Source organism: Scatophagus argus, chromosome 22 (assembly GCF_020382885.2).
Source record: "Scatophagus argus isolate fScaArg1 chromosome 22, fScaArg1.pri, whole genome shotgun sequence".
NCBI lineage: Eukaryota > Metazoa > Chordata > Actinopteri > Scatophagidae > Scatophagus > Scatophagus argus.
The window spans coordinates 8,402,701-8,426,261 of record NC_058514.1 but is presented as its reverse complement, the minus strand read 5'-3'; the positions used below and the strand labels follow the sequence as shown (position 1 = coordinate 8,426,261).

The 23,561-nt window shown below is 41.3% G+C and overlaps 1 long non-coding RNA gene across 1 annotated transcript in view; it reads left to right on the top strand.

Annotated features, from left to right (window-relative positions):
* The window catches only part of LOC124053999, a 42,425-nt gene extending 19,854 nt beyond the window's left edge, over positions 1–22,571 (top strand). The window contains exon 3 of the long non-coding RNA XR_006842293.1: positions 22,012–22,571. This is a non-coding gene — a long non-coding RNA (uncharacterized LOC124053999). The remainder of the gene's footprint in view (positions 1–22,011) is intronic.
* Positions 22,572–23,561: the final 990 nt, after the last annotated feature.

Here is a 23,561-nt window from a genome sequence, read left to right as displayed (position 1 = left end):
TAATATTGGCTGGATTCTATTTAGCTGCTTTAGTTCTAGGGTGACGGTATTGTGCATGTTGGCTCATGGTCTCACTTGAACAGAATCCAGCCATCATTACTGTCATTAGTAACAACTGTGCTTTTCTTAATATGACAAGTAAAAATGGCTGCTGTGCAAAAAGGCTTTTTCGCGCTCACATTCACACCCACGGGCAATTCGGAGTATCCAATTAGCCTAACCTGCATGTCTTTGGACTGTGGGACAAAGCCAAGAGCACCAGGAGGAAAATGCTTGCGAGCAAACGCCACACAAGAAGTTCATCAAAGGACTGACAGCACAGTAGCGGAGGCACTCCATGACTGACAGGTGAAAACACACCAAAAACAAAAAAAAAATAAAAATATGACAACAAAGAAAGATGCTGGATGTTGCAAAGCTAATGGCCCCAAAAATACATCCCTACTTACATGTTCTAATGCCAGACAGAGTATTCAGCACACTTATGATAAAGGGAAACGCCTGGTGACATCAAGAAACTGCATGAAAAGACCAAAAAATAACAGTGAATTGATTCCACTAACAAGTATTTCTTCTTTCCAAAGGAACACACCAGTACATCACCATGTTGCACTGGTTCATGTGTTTCATCATTACAATGAAAATGGGCACTGGAATTTCAGTCAGTACTGAAGCTGTAAATACTCCCTCATGCACTAAATGTGTATAAATCCACATGCATGTTAATGTGGCTGATTTGGGGAAAAAAAAAAAACAATAAATAACAACATGCTCCCTGTCCTTTTGAATCTCTTAATCACGATGAAGAAAAGAACAGGGAAAGTCTAAATAGTGTTGCTTGAGGAAATCTCGAACTCTCACATTAATAAAATGTTTCTTGAGTGTTTTTGTGCTAAATGCTGCCAAAGCCAAATGCGTGTGTGGTCATGGCTCTAGTTTTGTGGGTAAATGAGGATTGACAGGCCCCTAATGCCCTCTGCAGCGAATAAATGGATAATCGAGAATCCTGTTGTGACGCCCCCCGTCCTGTGTCTGAGATGAGACACACAGCCATCTGAGCACTCCAATGACACAGCCAGAGATTGATTTTGTGTGTGTGTGTGTGAGAGAGAGAGACAGAATGACAGAAAGATGAATTTATTCTCTGACTTTCATAGTATCAGTCACACTATTTACATATTCATTTCTTACATTATAATGCAGTGACAGTGATGTTATTCTGTTGCTGCTTCCGTGGTGTCAGTTTTGGCATTCATGCTTTTTGCATTTGCTGTGGACCTCGAAGGAGGAGGCAGGAACGCACGTCAAGAGATCTGAATCTAACTTTAAAGCCCTTTCACATTTTGTCATCGCTCCTCTCTTGCACACTCAGAAATAAATTGACATGTTGAGAGAGCTGAACTTCAATAGAGTTGCAATTAATGAATATTTTCTTTACTTATTAATGTGTTGTTTATTTATGTCTTACTGACGAGAGGCCCTTTAAGAGCTCAAGTTTGATTCATCCACAAGTTCACCTGCTGAGGAAGATGTGATGGCCATGAAAGCTCCGGCAGAGCTACTGAATATACCCCAGGGTGCGATGGTTTTGTATGGAATATCAATAAAATAGTGAAAACAGTCATTTACAAGCCCAATCTGATGTTAATATTGTTTGTTTTCAGCCCAGATAAGTCAAAACACTTCAAATATTCAATTAGGAATGTAATTATGAACAACAGATAAGTGTAGCGAATGCTCACGTATGAGAAGCTAGACTGAAGAAGAAGAAGCAAATGTTTTGTCTTTGTTTGCTTATGAAATAATCGCGTTAATGTTAAATGATCGATTGATGAATTGTTTCAGTCCTAAACGTGAATACAAAGCATACGGCTGCACTAAATCCTTATGATCTGATCTGTGTGTGAGCATCTTTATATATTTACAGTTTTTCTAATTGATGTTACTGGGAGTAGCAGAGGTAGGTAAGGTAGTGAAAGGTAGGAATTATAAAATTAAGAATAATAAATTCAAAACATGAACAACATCATCAGTAAAGATGTATACAAATATAAACTGGCTGAAGGATGGAAGAGGCAGCTTCGTCACACTCAAAATGAATAACTGACCAAATCATCTCTTCACAATTGGATGCAGCAGTTTCTGCAGAGTCTTTAGGCTTCCCTAATACTCATGAAGACCTCCAAATTGTATAAAATAAGAAATGTTTTTTCCTGCAGAGCTATAGAGAAGAGCCTCAAATGGAATAATATTTATTACAGCTTGCAGGTACTGACTACATGAAGGTGCCCTATCTGTAATCCAGAGACTAAATATAGATTCTGGGGTGTGATTCAATAGAATATGTCATAAATTTAAAAAATCTAAGTAAGAAAATGATTGTGTGAACTTGTCACTCCCACTGCTTTCCCCTTTTTGCATTTCACACGTTTGTAAAATGCAGGAATAACAATTTGAATAAAAGAAACCTCTTCTATGGTAACGAGGACGGTCAAAGCAACAACATCTAGACAACAGATTTAACAATTTGTGGTTCAGTGGTTGATGAAAACTAGTTGTTTGCAAAATAAAAAATAAAAAGAAATCAAGAAAAAGATGTTTACCTTCTGTGGCCTGTGATGGAGAACGATAGAGAAGTGTAATGAAATAAAAGCAGGCAGAGGAGATAGACTAGTGAGCAAGTCACGTCCGTCTGCAATGCACTTATCAGGTGGGGATTTTCTGGAAGTGTCAGTCGGTATAGGAAGCCTTCAAGGCTCTGGGAGAAGGGGGGGGTGGGGGGGGGTGCGCTGGTGACAGGGCTATCTGCCTCTGACAGCCCAAAGACCTAAAACCGGATGGCTGAGAGAGATAAGGCTCTGTCGGCACCGGACACACACACAAACAGACAGGACACACAGACACACACACGTTGGTGCATTTGCCAGCACACACACACACACACAAGCACATGAGCACACAATAACAGCCAAACACTGGCATTCACTTTGCATTTACAAATTCCCTATTGCCTGACCACTCGCTCATTCATTCACTCATGTGCACTGACACACACACACACACACATACACACATGCTGGCTCCCTGTCTGGCAGCCAGCGAGGCTTCCCATTAGCTGTGGTGCAGTGTGCTGGGTGAGGAGCGCTGGGGCGAGAGACATCAATTTGCTTCCTCTAATGCGCTCGCTGCCCCCACAAGACATATTGATTATTTCTTCCCCGCAAAGCGACAAATAGCAATTTCGGGGGCATAATGGAGATAGATGGTTGGTTTATAAGAAGCCCCCAAAGAAAAGTTGTAAGGGGGTGGAGGGCTGGAGGGTGGAGGAGGGTGGGGGTAGGGGGATGGGGATGCTCTTCCTCCTCTCCCCACTCCCACTTCTCCCTCTCTGTCTCTATCTTCTTCAGAGTTTTAGCTTTCTGCCACCTCCACCTTTTCCGTGTCTCCCCTGAAAACGCAATTAAAAAGCAAACAAAAAAAGATGACAGTGGAACAAATGAAGAAGCAGCATGTGGTTAAAAAAGACATGTTGTGAGAGATGGGCGTATCTACGAGAGGGTGAAGGCATGGCAGGGATTTGGGGTGCACAGATGTTGAGGCGCACCACCAATGCACATTCATTACTCGTCTCCTCCTAGGAGCGTCGCCTCCTCCTGTCTTAATGGTTGTACTGCAGAGAACAGCTGCTGCCGCAGTGTTTGCTCTGCCTCACCCTCCGTCTGTTACATCCACTTCATATCCCCCTTGTTAGCATCAGTGTGACTGGTCCATAGGTCGCTCTTACGGTGGGATTGTGAATATTTGGTTCTTGATATGCTGCAGGTTTGCTCACCAAAAGTTTCTGTTTTTAGGACTGACAGCTGGTTTGTTGTTTTCCTCTTATCACTAACACAAGGCATTTGTCACTACGTGTTTTGGTCAGATGAATTCTTGAAATAAAGAGTCACTCACTCGGCTTTTCATTTTTGTCGCTGACAAGACTGCGGCTGTTTTTGATTCAGGTAGACTTTTTTTGAAAAAAGGACATCAGTGTCATCATCGAGCCTGTTTGTTTTGCTTTAGTTCTGACAAGACGTTTCAAATAAATCATGAAATATATGGTGTGGAGCGCTGAGTTTGTGCATTTAATCCAGATTTGATTTGTGCATCCATATCTGCTTTCAGAAATGTTCTTGTCACTTCATCCACCTGCTATTCTTTACAAACTCCCACTGTAAACTCAAACGTTTCCTCTCCTCCAGACAGCCGTGGTGTTCATATTGTTGTATAACGTTTTGACTGATTCGAGGTAGCTGATAGCTGCCTGCTGTAGAAGTCAGCATTTACTGCAGTCTCCAGGCAGTAAATGAGGCAAAACACGTGTGTGGCTCATCACATGATGGACTGATTGGAAATGTTGCTCAATAAGTTCAGCTGGAGACAGCGTTTTCTCTCCAAAGATGATTTTTGCTCTTGATAACTTGTGATTGAGTCCCGGCTGTAGGAAAAATAATGGACTTTTCAGATTGGTAGCCACCACTGCAGATGTTACCTACAGTGGCTGGTACAGAAAACACTTGTGCACGGCTTGGTTTCTGATAGTGTCACCCAAAACTGGCAGCCCAGCGCATAGAGACACGCTGTTGTATGATAGCATGGGCTGTGTGCAGTGTGAACAGATGGTTTAAGTTCAGGCATGCACACCCCGAGCAAGTAAATAAATATTTGACTGTTGGTAAAATTTCAACTCATTTAGACTCTGCTCTGGTAGATCTGCATGTGGGTGTATTACTATTTAATCAAATGTTACACTATTTCAAATATAACCTTAATCAGCTAATCAGTCATTACTGTATGGCTCAAAGGCAGCTCCCCTCTCATGGTGTTGTTTTCAGGTGCATCATGCAGCTATTTCAGCAAAAAAGCTCTAAGAAAAACCCCCCACTGCGTGCTCTGCACCGATTGGTAGACAGACGCAGTAAGCCACTAGCTGGTTAACATACAGGAGCAACTAAAGAGCCAGATGTTTGCCGTAGGAGTCAGAAGGGACTAAAACAGAACGAGTGAATAGCAGAAATTAGATCAATGCCGTCAGTTTTGGGCTCACACACCTGTGACTATGACAAGTCAAAATGCCTGCTGTAAAGAAAAGGCCTATTGTGCTTCAAATAGAAGAAATAAAAGATATGTTACAAGCCTACAAGCTTTTCCTGCAAAGGAGTAATTTTCTTCAAGGCTTTTTCTCAGCTAACGGACCAACCTGTGTTTGTTGCTACGTGAATAATCAAGTCATCCATCTGTTCAAACAACAATTCTCTGTTTTTATGTAAAGAAAGTATTGCATGTTGTCAAAACAACTGAGGGGGCACACTGAACAAAATCTGCTTTTATCCTTTCAAAATGACATACTTTACAGTTTTAACAGTGAGTGGAAAAAGAGGAAGAAGAATACAAACATAACTACAAAGGTTGGCACTTGTAATCTAGGTTTCAATCACATCATTATCACACAGTAAAGGCCGCTAATAACTGAAGATTGGCATTTACTTTCAGGTTTTCAGATATTTGCTAACATAAAGAATTTTCCATTGGGTGATCTATCTATTCTCTCTTCTTGTGTGTCTGTGTGTTTCACCCCGGATGTGTAATATGAATTGCACTGAGTTGCAGGAAGGGGGAAACAAGATGTCTTCCTCTTATTGTTCGAGTTTAACTTTATCACAGTTCCCTTGAATTTTTCATGCATTTTTTTTTTTATCCCCTTCTTTCAAACCGCTGTCACTGTTTAGGCAACACAAAGTCTTGCAAATCACAAATCAAGTCCTTGTTTAAAGCTTAATTATTAATTATTTAGTGGTTGTTTTGAGTATCCAGCCTGACTGGCAGAGAAAAGTGAAGTAGTTGCATGCCAACCGTTAATGATGTAGACATCAAGTGAGCGTTTTCTTATTTTGTAATATGTTCATAGTGCATATATAATATGTGCATATATAACACTGCTGTCACATTAAAAAAAAAGCGCACACGCACATTTTTGTGGTTTCAAAGCCATTGAGTTCCATGGCTTTTTAAGGTTTGCGCTTGGGATTTTGAAACATGTTGCAAAGCAGCTTAAAAACGACAAAAACAAAAGTGCAAGTTAAAAAAAACGAAATGCATTTACTTCGTTGCAGTTTGCAGATTATAGTTGAGCAACAGCAATGAGGGTGCTCGATTCAAAAGTTTCCACCTCATGAATGTGAATAAAGCAAGCATGACAGGCCATTTTCTTGTTTTTTATCCGTAATGGATCGCAGCTTTAATTGTATGCAACAAGCCTTCAGTGGGCCATTAACCACATAAATTATTTCCAAAGCTAGTTGGAAGAATTGCGAAAACTTTGACCATTCTAGTAGCTTTTATACCCCTCCACTGGCAGCCATTATCAATTTAGTTAGGGAAAATGAAGGGAATGTAGCCATTATAAAATGTAACAGTGGCATGTTAGTCGCTTGAATGTAAACTTACACCTTTAACGAAACAGAATTTTTAAACACCCCAGCCAATCCCCAGCAGACTAATAACGCCACCTCCCCAGGAGATTTGGCAGACCTAAATTACAGGAAGCAGCCCAGACAGACAGAATTGACACAGAACCACATGCAAAATGAGCTTATTATCCCTGTTAGCGTCATTGCGGCACAGCCAAGCTGTCAGTGATCACAACAGACATGTTATATGCGACAGCGGTATTACAGGCGCTGCGCCTGATAAGAGGAATGATCCGCAGCAGTGATGAAAACAGACAGGTGAGATGGAGAGGAAAGAGGGGATGGTTGGAGGGAAAAGAGTGGCTGTTAGCGAGAGGACCGGGGGACAGAGGGGTGATGTGAGGATGAGGTTGGATGGAGGGGTGGGGAGAGAAAGGCTGGACAAAGAAAGGGAAAGATGGAAGAAATAAGTGGCGAATGAGTGGATGTAGGAACAGCAAGATGAATGGATGGATAGTGGTAAAGAGGAGGGGAAGGAGTGGATAGATGGAGGGATAGTGGGATGGAGCAGGCAGAGATGGAGTGATGGAGGGGTGAGGGCGCTGGCTATTATCCTGCATCGATTTACTCCAGTCAGGGATGGCTGGACGTGTAATGAAGTGTGGGATCTAGGGGTGTCCGCGTGCACTTGTCTGCGCCTTATAGCTTTTTGGATGTATTGTGAGATGATGTGTCACCTCTGTGTGCGTGTGTGTGTGTGTGTGTGTGATTTGCAGATGATAAGCTCTAATCTAGTGTGGTTAAACACAAAATTAAGTCTTTGTCACCAGGATACTTTGCTTTAATGTATAATTGATTGACTCTTACGAAACCTACCAACAGATGCATTGCAGCATCCGCTCTTCCTATAACTTTGGAATTACTTTGAAAATATTGATACTAAATGTAATCACGACCTTGTCTTGTACCTAAAGATCAAAAGTAGAAATGCCAAAGTCCCATTTTTAAATTCAGATTGAAAGCTTTATCAGTATCAGGCTGCATATTAGCCCAAAAGAAACCACATTTTGTAGTCAGATTCAACATTAAAAGGAATATGTAATCATCAGCTTTACCCATTTAAAGTCAGTGAAAGAGCTGAATAAGCTGAAGCATTACGGGTAAATATTACAATTAGTCATCTGGCTGATTAACAAAAAATGAATCAAAAACTCAGTGAAACACTCAAATCAATAACCAATAATAAACTGAATAGATTTGGATTTGAGGCCAAAACAGGATGTCATCTGAATTCTGTAAAACTATGGAGGCCTTTTTTTTTTCTTGCAATTTATTGAGATCAAACTAAATGTAGTTGGTGAGCATTTTTAAGACAACTACAGTAAAAATATTCCTATTTCTATGGATTATTTAGTTATAATAAGCAGAAAAATGAGAACCAAGCAGACATTTTAGATAAGACAGGAAGTCGCTCACACACTGAAGGTAAAACATTCAAATTATCTCAACAAAAGGAAGAAAGTTTCCAATCTAACTACAAACCATCCTGTACTCTTCTTACTCTTTCAGACCTGCTTTTACAGTTCGGTACATCTTCCTCCTTTGCACAATGTCAGCCGTCCTCTTGTGGTGCACAAACAAAAAACAAGCAGCGTCCACTGCAGACAACAGAATTAAAAGAAAAACAGCGCCTGTCCTCATGAGGTTTTTGTATGTAACATGTAAAGGTTTAGAAGAAAAAGAACAAAGCCGTGAAAGAAGTTGTCTCTCTGTCTCCCTCCTTTCACTCCCTTGTTCAGTTCTTACATCCCTCGTGTTCCCTCTCCTCCTGCATCCCTTTCTTCCTTGATTTCCCTCCCCCTAAGCCCCACACTTCCTCTCCCAGTCTAATCCGCTACTCGACATGCTCCCTCTTTGTTCTGCGACCCTGACAAGTCATCTCGTTCCCCTGCTCCGAGGACAGCCCCGGTGTGCTCGGGATAATGGAATGAATGCTGGAATGATAAACCCTCGAGGATGCTGGGAGAAAACACAGGAGTGTGTCAAGCAGGGTGATAACACTCTATTCTCTTGTGCATCTGTCGGAGGAGCAGGGATTACGGTTTTACAGACAGGCTTTGCCGATTTGCAGCCCCTTACTGCAGGCTGGGGTGTTTACACTGCGAGGTGTCAGGGGGCACCAGAGGAATATTCTCACATCTGTCTCACACAAAGGTCTTCATTAGATTTGAGCATTGCTTCGTGTTGTGCAATCATATCTTAATGGACAGGTAATTTAAAGTGTCCTGAAGAAATACCTCTGGATTCAAGGCTGTGGTTGTAAGTTGTTTCATCTTTAAACTCGAATTAGAAACACTATAATCTGCAAATCCAGTACCTCGACTGGAATTGGCTTCGCTCATGTCAGTGCTGTGACATTTAAAGGATAAGACTGGTCATAGATACTCTATATTTTTCTTATTGTTGACAAATCCCATGAAAAGAATGAATTCATCCAATGAGTATTGTCTGATGCAGCTTACTGCTGTGTGCCATGGAGCTCCATTGTTGTCCAAAAACAATTAAAACACATCAATGGCCCACACTGTTGTGGCTCAACTCTGCAAATACTCGCAATGTTGCCAAACATATATCAATCCACAACTGAAAATAGTCCCCAACAAATTCACTGTTTACTCTTGTTTGAAAAACACTTCCTAAAAACTGCAGTGCCCAGCTGCTTTTAGAAGTTATTTTGTGCTTTTATGAAAATGATATTAAATATTCATGAATTGTTCCCCAGCATTTACATCTTCAGTAGGAACAAATGGGCTCTGAGTGCCACAGGTACGGGCAAAAAAAAAAATTGTCATAATGGAAAATAAACTATGATCAAGAAATGATTATGCAACTAAAATAATTGGTTGACCTGAAGGAAAGGTCGTTGTTACTATTAATAAAGAGACCAGCGTTAATTGCAGTTCTCCTGCCAAAATGACTGACTTGCCACACACCCATTCATCATCCCGACCTCCACACCCTTACTTTCTGTCCTCCTGCATTTGGGGAACGCTACTTCCTGCGCTGTCACTCGACAATGACTCTTGACATCGAATTCCCAGAGATGCTGGGCTGGTAAAATGTTGTCATTGTTCAGGAGTTTAGTACGAATATCAGGTTTTTGCTGATTGTTTTCAACACCACTACAGGCCCAGTCCAGTTAGGGCTTTCAGGTTTTAAATAGCGATTTCACACTTTATTATTGAACGTTTTCATGCCTGAGATCTGTCCAGTGCAACCACATTTTCCTGGCCTATTGGCAGCTCCTCTGCTTCTGTCTTGATTACTCTGACAGTAATTGTCAGTGAAAAGTAGAGCAGTTTAAATACTCCGTGCTGCACGGTCTGATTGGAATGAAGTATATCTTATATGTTAGATCTCAGCCATAGCAGGGAGAATATTGAAACTGTTTTCTATAGCAGACAGTGTGCTCCAGTCAACCTGCTGAGTATCAGACATGAAATAGGTTTCACAGGATGTTCAGGCTTTCACTTTTAGGTGCAATGAGACAGTGAGGCGAGGAATCAATAAAAACTGATTGGTAAGGCTGTTATGTTGCTGCAAAACAATTATCAGAGTTTGTGGCTCTTGGTAAAGTTCAAGAGATGAAACTTAGCCATTTCTAGCAAGTCTTCTGTCTTGGGCGCTGCAGTCCACCTACTCCTGACCTCAATCTCCCAGATATCCACGCAGGCAAGAAAGGTGGACATATCACCTTCTCACTTCTTGCTCTAACCCACCGCATACCCCTTTGACTCCACCTCAGTCCATCTGACAATCGAACAATCTTTAAACTGACCTTGACCACAAGAAAAGGGAAAAAAAAAATCGAAGATGTGGGGGAGGGGAGCCTCATAAGAAAACCTCCCACCCTAAAAATAGAAAAGGTGGCAATTACGTGCCAATCTAATCATCCTTCTGGTAAACGAGCCCTGAAGATTCCGCCCTCGTATCCCCAAGGCTTTTTTTTTTTCCACACCACTTCCTCATCATCGCTGGCTATCGGCTTAATTACGCCCCCGCCATCCCCAGATAAGAGAGTGATAGCCTTATCACCACGGCTCATTTCCAAATCCATGAAATTAATAAAGTCTACCTCCCATCTCAGTTCTGGGGCCAAACTTATATTAGCTGTCACAAACGAGAACTCGGTGAAGTAATACTTTGCCTGTTCTTACAGTTGGCAAAGAAAAGCAGCAGGAAATCATCCTTTAGAACTGCTTGCTGCCAAAAGTGGGGCCCTTAGGCCAAAGATGGCCTGCCATGAGGTTTGATTTGGCCTGTCAGATGATTCTAGTAAAAAAGTCAAAAAATCATTTACTTTTTGTGAAGTGAGAGTGGCAGACAGTGTGACACTTTGCAAAGGAAGTCAATCAGTTAAGAGAACTTTGGATCTTAGTATAATTTTTGCATATTAACAATACAATACGACTGATGTTTGTTTTTAGCCTACGGCCCCTCATTAAGTCTTAGCTGTGGCCCTCCGAGGGGAAAGAAAAGTTTGGTCTCTGATGCTGCAGGAGATTGAAGACAAGCAGGGAAGGTTTTTTTATGTTTTAGGCAAATTATTGGGGCTGCAGTTTTTCACCCTGATGAGGGTTACGTCTGTGTGTTAGTTTTATGATTCCTCCTGCGTCATTTATCTTTCGCTCAATGGCTGGATTGGTGCCGTTAACTACTCCATTTTTCTTAATCTCCACCTTGGGAGAGTGGCTAAATTGCACAGTTTCGTTTCCTGCTGAAGTGGACTTTGCACACATTACTTTGCATGTGTATGTGTGTGTGTGTGTGTGTGTGAAACATCAATTAGTAGGAATGTGTTGGAATAAAAGCGCTACCTCCAGGCAGTCCATAAAACTCCCAGCTTGTTATAAGTGATAGTTTCTTTATCTGCAGATCATCAATAAACCTCTAATCAAATAAAGTGGAGCTTGAGCTGATTTCAAGTCAGATCCACCTCTTGTTGGCTGCTGTAATCAGTGGGGAGACAGCTGGTTTCACCACGCTGTTCCACCTGCCCGCTCCCCTGAGTAAAGGGCTGTGCTTCACCGACCAAATCCACTCCAAGTCTCTCACTGAGACACACTCCAGCATGACTGGCAGGGGTCTCACACATAGATTTCAGGGAAAAAGGGAAGGTTGGGCGGACCCGTCACTACACCGACGCTGGCAGTGGAACGAGACGGGCTCCCACTAGGTTTGGGCCTGTCATTTATTTCTAAACGACGGCAGATGGTGGGCTTGGCGCTTGCACCATCCTCTCAGTCTCCCAAGGTGCACTTCTGTGATGGATGTGGCGAATGGGAGTGCTGCAGAGAAGGCTGAGGCACATCTGCGCAGGCCGATAACGGGGGGCAAAGAATGTCTGGGCTTTCTAGCCGTTGACTCGCTTTCACATATTACTCATTCCCTCACAGGCGTCTTGAGGACTCACATCTTTCTGGGTTTATTTGCCTCTCACTTTCATGGCTTTGCTTTTTGCTGCTCTTATCAGCAGGACACCTTTCTGTTTTCCACACAGGTGCATCTTTAGCTTTGACATTGCTACCTGCTTGGAAATATCTATACACACTTTCACTACAGTATGCGATATACCCCATTTGAAATATGATTGCTGGCACAATGATTAGTCATCACAGAGTTATATTAACTGTAGCTACCATGAGGTCTTCAGGCTATAGATACTTTCTGCTTACAGAGAAACTTTCTCAGAAAGTGAAAAAGGGCTGTCAACAAAGTGACATCCCATCTAACTTTACTTAATTGGCTGTCATTTCTTTTGTTATCCTCATTAGTTCTTTCTCTCATTGGTTGCCTGTTGTGTTTCTCACAGCTCTGTATGAGTCAGTAAAAATGGTGTAATTTTACTGTTCTGATTAAACTTTTGTTAAAGTTCTGATGTCCAAACTGGATAAACTGCATGACTCAACCTAATTGCAGTTATAGCTATTTTTATGTACACTTACAGTCTTTGTCGAAGTCAAATGTGCCTTCATTTGAGCAGCGGGTAATGTGCTTTAACACATCACAAGCGTTCACATCCAGAGTCGGATAAAATCATAAACTTGTGATAAACTACACTCTAGAAAGTAGAAAATGCAGAGCAAGTTAACAGCTGCTAAAGTCAGGATAGAGAACACATGTATGAGAAAGAAAGCACTTGAATCAAAAATAAATGGATAAATATGTTTATTAGCGTTTGTCTTTTCAGCCAATAGCTCTATTATTTTGAATTTATATCCAAATAATCTGTTACACAAGAATCCTAATTTGATCAAAATACAACGTCATAAAATTAGGGTTGCAACTAATTTCTATTTTATTATCTATTATAACTAATCTGAAGTTTTATTTTCTTGATTAGTTGTTTGGTTGTTTGGTGTGTAAACTGTCAGAAAACAATGAAAAATAAACATCACAATATCCCCGAGTCCAAAGTGACATCTTCAGATTGATTGTTTTGTCCAACTAGGAGCCCGAACCACCTGAAATATTCAGTTTACTATTATTTTACTTTTTTTAAATCTCGTTTTGCTCAGTTGTGGTTCATGAAAAATATACAAGATATCAAAGTAAAAAAAATGCCAAAATTTTGAAAGATAAACTCATATGACATCATAATATGACCTTATGTTTTCAGCTCAGCCAGAACTTTGCAAGAGTTGCTCAACATAACTGACTACAGCAAATAAAAAAGGGAAAGAAAAACAGAAAATAATGTGAAATAGAATATTTATCCCCCTTAAATAGTTCCAAACTAACTACAAAAACAGACTATAAAGGAAAAAAGGGGGCAGAGCTCCAGTAGTGAGAGTGAGGCTGCATGTTATCTGTACATCCAGAGGCACAATTGTGCAGAATTTACACCCAGTCATTACAGGCTGCCTTTTCACTACTTGACTGAAAAATATTGGTCCTGTTTCCACCTCTTTTTCCTCTGAATCTAGCTATTACTAGAACAGTTTACCAACTCAGACCCGCGTCCTACCATCTGACACAGTAGATCCAAATACACATTAAAGTGAGCAATCACCGCCTAACAACACCCTTGCAAAGGTCACGTCGGCTTCATCACCCTAATCATCGAACACCATCACTTCCCATGATTTAGGGTTGCAGTAAAAGCATCACAACCCGCCCAACCACATCCCTGCCCATAAACGTATCCATGGCAACAGAGACGTCGATCTGCCCTCCGACGATGCATCTTTGGGATTCTCTGCGCGTCGCTGCAGGGTGACAAGTCAGGCGTAAAGAGTCGATTTAGCTGCGGCATTGGGGAGGCTCGCACATTAGCAGAAAGGAAATAAGAGCCAGCAAATACTTAGTGGGTGATTGGCTCCGCAATAACAGAACACCCCCTTTGGCAGCTCGTCAAGCGCTGCTATACGGATGCCATTACAAACAGGGGGCCATTAGCAGGCACAGACGCTTTGTGAGGCATGTCGCTGCTTCACATCTTTAACCCCCGGGGCTATTTTAAGATGTGTATGATCAGCTGTATACTGCTCATCCTGTGTGACAGACAGACAGACAGACGGACATTGAAGGGTGTTGGCATTTAGGAAGCATGAGTTTCTCATCCAACCGTGACAAAATCCAGCACTTTAAGGAAATTTTATGTAAGAGAGCAAAACATCCAGTAGAGATCCCTCCAAAGGCCTAGTTACATCAATCCACTTTGCAAAAAATGAAGCAATTTGGGTCAAAACATGGCATGCTGTGTATACACAAGGTCTCAGAGGATCAGACCCAGATCTGACTCCGAAACAAAACCTTTAGGTTTGCCTTTATAAACTGAGAATTTCAGACTGATCTTTCACTTTCATTTAGAGGCCTCATTGTTCATATTATGGTTTAATAGCACCTAATAGCAACTATTTAGTGCATGAGATTAAGATTTTAAACAGATACACACATCCTAAAAGCTTCATTTTGCTGTAGGCAGCACTGGGCTGCATTATTATGGCTTCTTCACTGTGGGAAAATGTGCTTGCTGATTTCTATGCCTCATGCAGTGTTGAGGAACAGTGCACGCTGTATATAAGTAGCTCTGCGCAGAAGTGCTATTAATATGCAGTAAAAAGCTAACTTAACCAGATTAATATTTTATCAGCACAGGGTGCACTGATGTTCACTCCATATTTCTTTTTATTGTGGGGTGAAAAGGCTGCCATATGCATTGTCTAATCCTGTGGTCACATTTCAAGCCACAGCCTGTTGATGCTGTGGGATGCACCAGATAATAAGTTCATATTCCCATAGTTTTATTAATTGCCTCTGCTGTAGCCATACTTGATTAGAAATGAAGACATTGTTCCTGGCAACTGAAATAATAAGCGGCGTCTTTTCACAGCTTGAATTTGAATGAAATACGCGAAAGCTCATGAAGAACCACACACATGGAATACTGGTGATGTTTTTTGTTGAACACAGTATGCAGAAACAGTATCTGACTATAAATTCAAACAAACCAAAAAACAAGAGAAAAGGGGGAATTTGAAAGCCATTTCTTTCCTGCTGCTCAGCTCTGGTTTGCACTTCACTGCACCATCAAAACGAAGGTGGAAAAAAAAATTCTTCTCAGTTCCAGTTTTCATCTGCACAGATGTGATGCACTATATTTTATATGCTGAGTTCGTATCTTGTGGAAACAAGGGAACAGGTGAGCACAAGAAAGACCCCCCCGAACGCACTTCTCTCCACTGTAATTATATGGTTCTACAAGTGAAAGTCTTGTTCTTTTTTTTTCCCCATAGAGGACATTACATGAGTCACAGTCAAAGCACTCAGCTTTAAATTCTGCCAGTTGAATTATCAGCGCAAAAGATGAAAACCTCCATTAGCAAATATCCAGTTCTTTGATTAAAAGAAGGCACAATTTTGTGTACTCTCTTCATGGATTTCTGCTGTAGGAACATTCATTCACTCTTCTATGACAGCAGCGAAAGGTAAAAAGGACACTGTGGAGAAAACATACTTTACAATCAACATCTAAAATCAGTTTTGGATTCTGCATCAACTTTTGATGAACGCAGCAATGAAAGTGAAAATGTCGGAATGGAAGAAGAAAAACAGCAGCACTTCGGACTCTGCTGGCTGTTTTCTGTGTTCACAGCCGCTGCATCTGCTTCTATCTATTCTGACCATTCAGGGAATTCATGTGTCTCTGCTTGCTCCGACACTGAGGTCCTGTGTAGCTAAAGCTCCAGCAAAGCAAGTGCTGGGGGCTACAAAACCTTCTGGGGCTGCAAGTACTAAAAATGCATGCTTTCACGGTAGAGTACCACGATTTGGATGAAAGCGCCCGCCAAATAGTGCGTGTTATGTAAAATTAGTCGCCTGCCCTGCCTGGACCGTCTGTGTGCACTTCAGTAGTCTCCTCCACCACCCATGAGGTGGCGCATGAACACCCCAGGAGGTTTTTTTTTATTATTATTTTATTTTATGTTTTCACTTTCATAGTCCCGCAGGCACCCTCACTGACTGGCATCTCATTAGGAGAACAGGGCGCCGTGCTCGTGTGTTCGCCGCCAGACAGGCCACACCACAGGCTGCATGCTAATTGCGGAGGCGTAGCCAGCATGAGACGACCTTGTATGGTAAAAGAGGAAGGAGGCAGAGAAGTGGTTTTGTTTAGCGTCTGGTGGGCAGGGGGCTCTCTCCCACAAATCGCTTTTGTTCTGACCTTGGACGGCAAAGTCAGCCAAGTCTGACCACTGGAGTAAGATCATCTCATTAAAAAAATATGAAGCAATGCAGTGTGTAATATACTGTAGGTAAAAAGCACTTATCACACTGTGTTATACAGCAGCACGGAATGAGTAAAGCATCTTAGTGAGTGACACTAATTTGCTGCTTATCATGACTTTACTACAAATTCAAAGCCTTTACTTGTTCTTTTGCTTGACAACTCATTAGGTTCAACGCTTCAAATGAAAGTCACATTCATAACACATCCTGACAGTAATTTAGCACATCTTGTCAATAATATATATACTTTCAACCTCTTCTGACATTAATTTACATCATGTCTCAGCTGTGTTATGGTGTTGAGGATTGGGTCATCCTTACAAAGGCCGTGTAATCTTCATTGAACATGAAAAGCCATGCTGTAAACCCTGAATATCAATGCAGATGATTCAAAAGTTTACGGCTCCACATCTGTTTCAGTAGATGTGCGCTTATTTCTCATGACTTGTGTTCAAACGCTGAACCCTGTCTGACTCGATCTGTAATTTCATCATAACCTCTCCAGTCCAATAACACGACCTTTTTGGCAGCGCACTCCATCTCGGCGCTCACATCTGACAGGTTTTCTCCAGCAGCTAAACTGAAAAGTCCTCAGATTAAATTCCAATCAATGACAAAACACGTAAACACTCAGGTGGAGAGAGGGCCGTGGAGAAAAGATGGACACGGAGGAGTCTGGAGTGCGTTTGTGAACTGAAAAAGGTCAAACACAGCCAGTTCCTTCAGAGATAGCCAGCCTGTCACAGGAAACAGTAGTTTTGTATTTTTCTCAAACTTAAATTCTGGAAAAAACTTAATTTAGTTCCAGCAAATAAAGAACATTAAGTATGTGTTATGTGTGTGTGTGAGAGAGAGAGAGAGAGAGAGACTATGGCTGCCTGTCTGTTTTAGTGCCATTAGTTCCTCCCTGCCACTCATTGATAAAGAGACGCTGCCATCAGCCGAACCAGCCATCTCCTTCAGTCCTCATTAAAATGTCGTCATATTAAAAAATAATTTCAGGCCCTTGCTGATGAGCGTTTTATTGCCTTCATGAAAATGTTCTCACTTTGGAGTCAACGGGAGAGAGAAAACCTTCAGTGTGTAATGAAAGCGGGGGAGGGAGGGAGGGAGAGTTAGAGAGAGGACAGGGTAGATAAGGGTGATTTGTTGCATACTTGGGAGGACAGTTTTGATATTTAGACAATTAATAATTTCCTTCTTTAGCTGCAGCGACACAAACACCCCCTCCACCACTCCTTTTTTTCTTTTTACAGTAAAGTGGCAAGAAATAAAGCGAGCATTTATCTTTTTCCGTGACCCCAACACAAGCTCATGCACACATTATCTGTATCACACTAAGTCTAATGAGGTAGTGAGAAAGTCGTCACCACAGAAGACAAGTTCCTCAGTGCAGCCATGAACACAACCTATAAGGTTACCACCTGCTTTAATAACATAAGCCGTACGCCTCAGCTTCATGTGCATTGTATCATTATCTGCCATTGTAGCTATTTTTAATGCATTCAGTGGCGGAGTACTAATGTGTAGAAATACTCTGTTACAAGTTAAAATCCTCCATTTCAAATCTGAAAATTTGAAAACAGCAATTCAATATTGCCATCACAACACAAAGTGTTACTTACAGTGAGAACTTACAGTTTAAAACACAGTATTTTCCACTGAATGGTAAGTAGAAATAGTTTTGGGAAAATAAAAAATAAATGAGAAGTCTTATTTCGAGCAGCAGCGAAAGCTTCACCCTCACTAAGAACATCGTACAAAGTGCAACAAATTAACAAAGAAAAGAAGAAGAAGCGAAGAAAAAGAAAGACACCTTTTCACCTTTTCAAGTCAGTCAGATGTTTGCACTTGAACAGGTGGTCTGGAGTTAATCTCCTACTTGCCTACAAAGTGCTTACACAAGCACTTTCTATTGTAGAGACGCTTCCAATGGGAAAAGCAATCTTCTCATACGCATGTAACGGAAAAACAGCAGCAGCAGGAACTTTAGAAATGACTAAACAATAACCTATTGTAAGTGCTGTGGTCCATCAACTGAAACCTGTAGTTGCTATACGTTGTGCATGTGAAGCTCATAAAGCTTGTGGAAGCAGGTCCTCTATAATCAAAGGCTGAAGCATCAGTGGCACAATAATGGACTGTGTTTAAACGGACACAGTCTCACACCTATCTGAGGTAGCACTTCTGTTCTTATTGTTTGGACTCATTTCCAGTCTTCTCAGCTTCTCAACATTTCCATTTTGCTGATCTGTTGCTCAGATAATGAAAAGCCGTGCAGCAGCAGCAGCAGCAGCAGCAGCAGCATACACATCCTGTAAAGGCTGAGTAGAAGCTCCTGCAGCACATAACTGGTGTAAATTTAATGCCACCCTGCACTGATATTTTCAGGCACCAGCGCTGATTAAATAATGTGGCTGTATCTAACGAAGAAGCAAGAGTTTTGTGCCATTTGTTATGTTCCAATGCTCTCTCTCTCTCTCTCTCTCTCTCTCTCTCTGCACCTGATAATCACATTTCTATTCAAAGTGGAGCAAAAACAACATTAGCGGAGTGGGGACTCTGTGCTGTTTCCCTGAGCTGTGTGTTTTCTTTATGAGATGTTTTAATTGTAAACAGAAACACGAGCCTACCAAAATCAATCTATTAATGCAGGGAAACCATGAATTATGAAAGGGAATTGGACTAATTTCACACACAAACACACACACACATACACACACATGGAGAAACAACAAACACACTGAGCACAGAAACGCACACTTCGCAGGACTACATTAATGTCCCAGCAGGATATACACATAACTACTTGATTGGCCTCAAGGGATGTAATATCTACGCTTTAATTTCAGATAGCAAGTAAGCATATCCTGCTACAAGCTATTACAAGAGTTTAATGCCAGACGCTGTGTTTGTTACGCTCTCACTTTATATCCTCGCTTCTTAGGATTTAGCTCTGTTTGAGATGAGATGAAAAGATTTCCGCTATGTGGGTTACGGCTAGACTTTCTCGTCTTGCAAAAATTTACTCAAATAATTGAAGATATTTCAAGAAGAATAACTTCACTGCTTGTTTCTCTACTGTTAAAGCCAATTCAGAAGTCCGTGTATAAACTTAAAGTAGATATAACCAACCAATTGACCAATTCCCCCTCTGGGAGTGTAGTACACTTTATTTTGGATGTGATCTCTTCAGGATGGGCACGCCGCTGTGGCTTCTGGGCAGAGGCGTTTGTTTCTCGCCCTGGCACTGCGCTCGTGTTCAAACTCTGGCCAGTCAGAGTTGCTTGTGGCTTTGGTTCTTTTTGGTTGTAGTATGGACAGATGATGCCAAACCAGTGTTAGGTCATTACTCATCCTGCAGCCTATTGAAAAGAGGAAGGGGGCTGAAATGTGCCAGTGAAGAGGAGCCAGAGGTGGAAGAAGTACTTATTAGTGCTTATAATGATAGCTTGTTGCGGTAGAGTTTGCTTGAACTACTTTACAGTTAGGAAGGGGTTCCCAACAAAAGTGTCGGGTCCCTCCAAATGGTCACAAGAAGAAAAAACCCTTCTGCAGCAGAAATCTTTTATTCAAGTTTGGACTTCTTTTGAACACTTCTTTGAAAGGAAACCATCTAAGACGTTTGGAGAGGGGGAATCACTCCTTGCTGGTCGTGCCAGGAAGAACAAGAGCATTGGTCATTTCAGAAAATACCCCAAAACAGCACAAGCTTCTCTCTAAGTGACAAAGCTCTCTAATATCCAAAGTAATTACTGTTCATTTCCTGTTTCCTACTGGCAGCCAACATTGGCTTATTTAAGCTTGACTGCGATCATTAAATAATATTAATAATATCAGTCTTAAGGTTATTGTAACCATGACAACGAAGCTCCCTTAGTCTTAACAAAGTAGTAATTTTCACTCAAACCATAATGTTTCCCTAAAGCCTAAATCTCACCAAACCTTGGTCAGGTTTTTGGTTTTTTTTTATCATATGGTTGTTGTGTGTAAAATAATAACACGCCAAACATCATGTAAAAAAAATGAAAATAAAACTAAAAACAGCCTGTCGCTTACTCAAAAACATATTTTTGGGTGTAATATCGGCTGATAAATATGGCGATCTGGGGGACTGATGTTCGTTTGTGACATCCTCATTTCATATTCTCGCCAGTTGTTCATGCCTCAGTTTTGAGGTGTAATATAGGCCTGCCAAATCAGCAGTAGCCCCATTACTCATCCCCCTCTGTGCTGTCTCCTGGCTTGTGCTCCGGCGCTAATGCAGATTACAGGGATATATGAGGGCTATTTTGTTCGCTGCAGGGTGGAAACGATCTCAGGCAACCCCATCCCTCTCTGATGCACGACTCTACATCTGTTCCCCCCACGAAAGCCTATCTGGAGATCCATCAGAGCCAAGCCCTTATCAGATCTGAGAACTGCGACATCGATTGCGCATCAATTATAGATGCTATGTATAAAAAATTGGGTCACTAAATCAACGCGCGCTCACGATCCTTGGAGACATTGTTTGGTTAAGTGATTAGTGGCTTAACTTTAGATACAGTTTGTGCGTGTTATGAGTGTTAAATGGTCCATTTATGATACACGAGCATGTAGAAACAGGGGCCTCCAGTGAAGGAGAATAACTAATAATGGTTTTGCCATGATGATAATGTGGCTCAAAGTTTCTTTTTGCACAAAGAAATCATTTAAAAGTAAAGGGAATTAATCACAAGCAGCTATACTTTTTCCTGATCTTCGAGGACCCTCGGTGGCTTGTGTTTTGTGCAGGTGCAAATCCACACAGGTGTGAAGCCTCATAATCGATAAACCCATTTTTTTTTTTTTTTGACTCCTGCAAGACAATCCAAGGTGATAAATGAGCCAAGCTGCATTATTCGCAGTCGAAAATCACTGGCAACTTAAATTCATTTCCAACTTGCTCCCTGACAGAGAACACAGACATATTATTCAAATTTCCAATCTATTCCGTGACCAGGACACGTCCAAAAACCACACGTTTAATCTCTATGCATGTCTTTCCTCATCTGTTGGGTAAATAGACCATTCATCATATTATTGGGCTTTTACAGCTTGACTGTTTGAGTGATCTGTCTCTCAAACAGCCTCTCTCCTTGGCAGCCAAATCAATCATTTTTCAATGAAGATGTCATAGCTCATTGTGTGAAGTGTTATCCCAAACAATTTCCAGAGGCTTTTAAATGATAAATTAAAACCTTACGTTGTTTTTTAACTTATTCATGAGGCTGGTCGGTTTCCTCTTTCCAAAAATTTGTGGGCATACAGTATTCTTACAGGCAGAATATGGAGAATTTCTGTATCCACCCACTGTCAACAGTTTTCACCTCAGAGGAGACGTTCGCAGGTGCAAGAACGTGCTCACTATTAACTATTCATTAGGCACTGTAAACCAGTCATCAAGAAGTCGTTGCTGCTCAACAAGGGACATAATTGGTGTGTGGTTAATGGCTGTGTGGTGCTGTAAGTTGTGGGTGTGTCTCTGAAAACACAGCATGAGCTCTTCAAGACTTCATACTTTCTCTGGAAAAAGGACAAATTTTTCACGCTATTCCCGGCCCAGATTTCTTCCAGGATGAGCTTGTTATCTGAGGTCCTCAGCAAACAGACAATAATGACCCTTAATTCTACAGTGAGGCCATAAGATTGACTCATTAAATAACCTAACAGCCGCAGTGGAGTAATAAGGTTTTTCGTCTGCGAACGTGCCTCACTTCCCCTCTCTCCTCTTTTCTCTTTGTCGCAGGGTCCTCCAGGAGTCGATGCGGTTGCCTGCGTCGCCAGGAACCTGAACGCTGCCTCACCTGACACAAGGATGCGTTTCACATAACACATGAAAAAACACACACACACACTGACATAAACTCTTGCTTGTCGTACTTCCTTCCACCTAAGCCTCTGCTGGATGCTTGTAGTACTTTGTCATCGTATCAGCAAATAGGCTAAAGAACATGCAAGTCTAATTAATTACTAAATAAACTTGCTACAACTATTATTCAGAGCAATTAATTGCAGGAAGTAGTATTCAGAAGTGTTAAGCAGTACCATAATGTCAAAACAAGAAAACAACCATTCTGTCCAGTACAAGTCTACTTAAGTGTAGCGTTTTAATGTTGTAGCTGGTGGCGTTGATTCTAACTACATTGTTAACTGTCAGGAAGTTTAATCAACAACAATGCATTGTTTATCATATCAGATCATATGTTTCATGTCTAGCATCTTAAGATGTAAAGTAATCTAGTTGATATTGGAATAAAAAATACATTATATTACTCTGAAATGTTGTAAACTCCAAGAATAATGTGGCACAAAAAAAATCAGGAAGAGTAGCGACACTGCAATATACAAAACACGTTTGAGTCATACACAAGTATTGAGGTCCTTCCCTGAAGTAAAAGTAGCAATACTAGAAGTACTCCCTTAAAGTCCCGTTTTGAAAATGTAATGTACATATTATCATATGTATGCATATTATCATATGCATATAACTAGAGTACTTAAATGAACCTACTTAATTACTCCATCACTGACTACTGACTTCATAATCTGTTTTATTGATTATGGATTCATTTTTCCACTACAATTCATGTACATTAAACTGAGCTGAATTCTTATTTGAAGGTTAATACAACAACAGCACCATATTAGCCATTCAAAAGACGATTCTGTGTGTGCCTCTCGTCACATACATAACTAAATGACCTATTTTATCGAGAGTGTCCACAGCCTCCACGCTCATCTAATCGAGTGCACTGAAATCCAAGCTTTTTCCAGCCTAGTTATTGAGATTAAAAGTGATCTGTTACCTCGCTGCTCACGCCTCATCTCATGAGGCCTAACGACGGATCCGTGAGGATCTGCAGGTCCAATCTTCAGTGTGTCACCCCCCACCACCAACACCACCACCAGCACCGCCATCTCCTCCACCTCCCTACTCTCAGTGCAGCACAGTTGCATTATTAAACTTGTATAAGATCATTAGCATACAAAGCAGGAAACCTACCGCGGTGGAGTCATACATATTTATCTGGACGTGCCTGACTTGTGTGTGCATACACTCGTACTGTAACCCCTTTACACACAAGCACGACTGGCCTTCTACTGCAGGGGAGCTGTGAACAGAGAATATGAGTTGGATATTACTAGAAGCATGGCTAGTTTTGGAGGGACATGTATTTATTTTTTGAAACATCTGAAGAGAGAGGAGCTCGCTTTTGCCCGTGCACTACGCGCATTAAAAACGTGCCTGTAAGACTTGGAGTTTGGTTAGGTTCATCAGAGCAGTTTGCTTCAAGC